Genomic DNA, 5,602 nt, shown 5'->3' with positions numbered 1-5,602 from the left:
TGTGGTTTTTCCCAGTTGGGTTTCCACATGAAAAATATGTGTGTCATGTGTGATGCCTCTTTCATGTGATGTTTTGTTATTTCCTGTTTAGCGGTGAATCATGTTGTTCTAGTAAATTACTGTATCTCTGATGATAGATTATCTGTTTATGCATAAGGATAAAGTGGAAATGAGGAAGTAGATTATATGGAAAGCTAAGTGTTGCCGGTTTATGTCTTTCACCGTCTTATTATGTTTAACTGGTAGTAATCTGGTTTAGACCGGTGTTAGTGATTGTCTGTCAAGTGCACTATTTTTAGTCAAACCGGTTCAGGAAAAGTTTTTGTGTTTGTAATAATTCACCCCCCCCCCCTCTCAGTACTGGTTCGGTACTCATTGTTCATCATTGAGTTATCAATTGGTATCAGAGCATCCTCCAGGTCCTCTGTGTTGAAAGCTTAACCACTTGAGGGAAAGATCCTATTGTAATGATGAAGAGGGAAGGTCCAAAGTTCAACAAAGATAACTATAAAATATGGAAGGACATAATGAAGATATACATCAGAAGCATGGGTGCTCAACATTGGAGCTATGTTGAGAATGTTTATGTTATTCCTACTGGTACTCTCACCGATGACCAAAAGAGAGAGATGCAGGAGAATGGGCAAGTCATGGAAGCCCTAATTAGTAGTTTATCTGACATTGAGTTTATTGATGTTCAGGACAAAGAGAATCCCAAAGAAGTATGGGATACTCTTGAGAATATCTATGGCGGTGATGAGCATGTGAAACAAGCTAAGGAAGAAAGCCTTTGAGGAAAGTTTGAAGACATGTGGATGGTTGAAGGAGAGACCATTCAACACTATGGAATAAGAATCAAAACTGTTGTTGGAGATATCAAGAGTGCAGGTGGTAAAATGGAAGATTCCACTATTGTTAGCAAAGTTTTGAGATCCTTATTACCGGTCTATGCAATAAGGGTAGCTGCTATTCAGGAGTTGAGGTCAATAGACAAGACTAAGGTATCCCTAGACTCCATCATTGCAAAGTTGACAGCCTATGAGCTAAATAGTTTTGATGGCAGTGTTCAGAAGACTGAATCAACCTTTAGAGCATCTGCTGCACCATCTAGAAAAGGCAAAGAAGCTAGTACCAGTGGTGAACCAAGACAGAGCAGAGAATTGGATGATGAGGAGATCCTGATGGAATTTGAAGCTCTTCTTGCCAAAAGACTTCCTAAGGGAACCGGTAAATACAGAGGTAAGATTCCTTTGAAATGCTTCTCTTGTAACCAGATAGGACACATTGTTGTAAACTGTCCTAATGGTGATAGTAAGGACAAACCAGAAAAGTTCAAGAAGTTCAAAGGAGGAAACCAGAGAAACTGTTTTGTAGCAGTTGATGAAGGTGTCACTGATGAGGAATCAGAAGATGAAGAAAATGAAGATATTGTGTTTGTAGCAGTCAAGGAAGATGTGTCAGACAAGAAGGCTCTTGTCTCCCGCTTTGATAATTCCAATGAGTGGATTATTGACAGTGGTTGTTCTCACCATATGACTGGTGACCAAAGTAAGTTTCTATCTTTGGAAGAGTATGATGGTGGTGTGGTTCATTTTGGTAATGATGCACCATGTATGGTAAAAGGCAGAGGGTCCATCTCTTTGAATGGAAGAAGCAGTGCTGACAATGTGTATTGGGTAGAAGGTCTAAGACACAACCTTTTGAGTGTTGCTCAACTGAATAATAATGGACTCACTCTGGAATTCAAAAATGGAGTGTGCAAAATCAAAGGAAAGAGTGGTGAACTGATGGCTACCGGTATGCAGACCAAAGGTAACCAATTTCAGCTAAATGCTAATGTCAGTACATGTCTTATGGTTAAGTTTGAGGACAACTAGATATGGCATAGGAGACTCTGCCATGTAAACTTTGACAATATTGTGAAGGCCAGTAAGATCAAGGCAGTTAGAGGATTGCCTATGTTAAGCAAACTAGAAAATACTTTGTGCAGAGAGTGTCAACTGGGGAAAATGTCTTCCTCAACCTTCAAAGGTAAATCTTTCACTGCAGACAATTTACTTGATCTTGTGCATACTGATTTGTGTGGTTCTATGAAAACTAGGAGTGTGTAGGAAGATAGGTATTTTATGATTCTTACAGATGATTTCTCAAGAATGATGTGGGTCACATTTTTGAAGGACAAGTTTGAAGCCTTTGGAAAGTTCAAAGCTTTCAGAGCATTGGTAGAAAAGGAAAGCGGTAGAAGAATCAAATGCCTTAGAACTGATCAAGGAAGGGAATTCACTTCCGGTGAATTCAACAAATAGTGTGAAGAGAATGGCATCAAGAGGCAACTGTCTGCCCCCCGGACTCCACAATAGAATGGTTTAGCAGAGAGGAACAATCGAACTGTGGTTGAAGTGGCTAGAACTATGTTGATCCAAGGAAAGGTTGCTCACACCTTTTGGAGAGAAGCAGTGAGCACTGCAGTCTACACAATGAACTGGGTACTTATCAAGAAAGGAAAGGATAAGACTCCTTATGAGTACTGGACCGGTAAGACACCAATAGTAAGCTACTTTAGAGTGTTTGGTAGTAAATGTTATATCAAGAGGAGTGAAGATCAAAGCAAGTTTGATGCTAAATGTGATGAGGGAATATTCCTAGGGTATTCCGCAAAGAGCAAAGCTCTCAAATGTTTCAACAATAGGACTCAGAGAATTGTTGAAAGCATCAATGTTAGGGTTGATGAAAACTCTGAGAAACCTGAGGAAACCAACAAAGAGCATGTAGGAGATAAACCGGTAGTAAACTTCTGGGAACCGGTTGCAAATCAACCCAGTACCAGTAATTGTGCTCCTACACCGGTGGATGTTGATGCTGATGAAGATGAGGATGAAGAAGAAAAACAAGAGGAATCTGTTAAGAATATACCTAGGTATGTAAAACTCAATGATGATCCAAAGCAGATCATAGGAGACAAAGATGCAGGGATTCTCACAAGAAGAAAGGTCAAAGAAAACTCATGTATGATCTCTGAATTTGAACCTAAATCATTTAAAGAGGCACATAAAGATGAAGACTGGATCAAGGCAATGGAAGAGGAACTTGATCAGACAGAAAAGAATGGTACATGGTCTTTGGTACCCAGACCAGAGCATAAAAATGTCATTGGAACCAAATGGGTCTTCAGAAATAAATTGAATGAGGATGGCACAGTGGTAAGAAACAAAGCCAAACTAGTATGTAAAGGATATGCCCAAGAAGAAGGAGAAGACTATGGAGAAACCTTTGCTCTAGTAGCAAGATTGGAAGGAGTTCGTATGCTTCTTGCATATGGAGCTTTTAAAGGATTCAAGGTATACCAAATGGATGTAAAATCTACATTTCTAAATGGAATATTTGAAGAGGAGGTGTATATAGAGAAACCAAATGGGTTTTCCCTATCAGAAGACAGTGACATGGTGTGTAGGCTACATAAAGCCTTGTATGGACTAAAGCAGGCACCTAGAGCATGGTATGAACGCTTTCACTCCCATCTTGTGAAGATTGGATTTGACAGAACAAGTGAAGATAACAATATCTACTTGAAATCAGAAGGAGATCAGATTCTAATTTGTGAAGTATTTGTTGATGACATAATCTTTGGTGGAGATGACAAGATGAGTCATGACTTTGCAGATGAGATGAAGAAGGAATTTGAGATGTCACTCATAAGGGAGATTAAGTTCTTCATTGGAGTGCAGATTTAGCAAATGAAAGATGGAATCTTTATTACTCAGTCCAAGTATGTCAAAGAGGTGTTGAGGACCTTTGGCATGGAAGATAGCAAACTGGTTGGTACACCAATGGTGATTGGTTGTAAACTATCAAAAGAGGATGACTTAGCATTGGTAAATGAGAAGGAATGCCAATCAATGATTGGTAAGTTGCATTATATAATGCATAGTAGACCGGACATTGCACATGCAGTGGGTATTACCGCTCGGTTTCAGAAAAGCCCAAGAGAATCCCACTTGGTAGCAGTCGAGCGGATTCTTAGATATTTGAAGGGAACTATTGACTATGGATTATGGTATCCATACAATGATGATTTCAACTTGAAAGTGTTCACAGATGCTGATTGGGTTGGTAATGTGGATGACCGGAAGAGCACAACCGGTGGTGCATTCTTTCTCAGTGGTAGACTGGTCTCATGGATGAGTAAAAAGTAGAGTTGTATCTCTCAGTCTATAGCAAAAGCGGAGTATGTTGCAGCTTTTATGAACTTCACCTAGACTATTTGGATGAAGCATATAGTGAATGGCTTCAGAGTTCTTGTATCTGAACCAGTAAGTATATTTTGTGACAATACAAGTGCAATTAACATCTCCAAGAATCCAGTTTTACATGCTAGAACCAAGCACTTTGAAATCAAGTATCATTTCTTGAGGGAAAAGGTTCAGAACAAAGAGGTGGTATTAGAACATGTTTCTAGTAAGGAGCAGTTAGCAGACATATTCACCAAGCCTCTACCGAAGGCTACTTTTACCTATCTGAGAGGTAAATTAGGGGTGCTGCCCCTTCAAGAGGTAAACTAAAGGTTTGTGCTCCACATCAGTCAGATCTTACGCTATATCTTTTTAGGATTGATGTGTTGAAGGATGTTACTCCTCAGGGGGAGCAACATAGTGGAACAGGGAAGCTCGTGCCTCCACTTTGGCATTGTTGTTGAAGGGGGAGAAGATTTGAAGTGGAGAAGATATCTATAGTATTAAGGAGAAGATGTGATGCAAAAAGAGAGATATCTTTGTATATTGCCATCAATGCCAAAGGGGGAGATTGTTGGCATATGTGCAGAGTATGTTGACATGATGATATTATGTTGTCATTGATGTCAATATGCTAAAGAGTGAACCGGTAATATGTTGAAGAGTGAACCAGTAATATGTTGAAGATGAACCGGTTTATTGAAGTTAAGCAACTGGCAAAGTGAACCGGTATAATGTTGTGAACCGATATATGTGCAAAAGGTGAAGCGCTACGTTTGTCCAAGTGAACCGGTATATGGAATTTTTTCTATCAAGGTTTAATATGGTATGACTACCGGTTGGTAGTCCCAGCCTCAAGGTTTTCGGTTGAAGTGTTTTGAGCCTGTGTGATTCAACCGATGGCATTATGTGATGAGTTAGCATTGTAATGGAGATCAGATCATGTTGCCACATCAACCTCGTGCGCATGAAGGATCTTGCATGAAGGGGATTGATCCTCTCTACCTCAGGAATGTGCGAAGTCCCTGCAAATGGTGATGAACGCGTGATGGGTTATCGCCTCCAAGAAGCGATGAAGAACGAACGATGGAGAATATATTGAGATCTATTCAAGACTGTTGTATTTAAATGCAAAGTGTTCAATGGTCAGGATTGAACCGACTGAATTGCTCAACCTAAATGTTTAGGGTTTAGGGTTTATGCTACCAACCTATCTGTTTCCTATAAGGTCGATGTTGTGTTACATGTTGAGGTTGTTGGCAAATGTTGTGTGTGTATCTAAGTGCAGAGATATGTGATTATTGTTATAGCAAATAAGAGAATTGATACCTGCAAAGTGTGTGTGCAAAAGGAAGGAACCAAAATAGATCTGC

Source organism: Cryptomeria japonica, chromosome 10 (assembly GCF_030272615.1).
Source record: "Cryptomeria japonica chromosome 10, Sugi_1.0, whole genome shotgun sequence".
Lineage (NCBI taxonomy): Eukaryota > Viridiplantae > Streptophyta > Pinopsida > Cupressales > Cupressaceae > Cryptomeria > Cryptomeria japonica.
The sequence above is the reverse complement of the archived record's forward strand: the minus strand, read 5'-3'. Positions refer to the sequence as shown.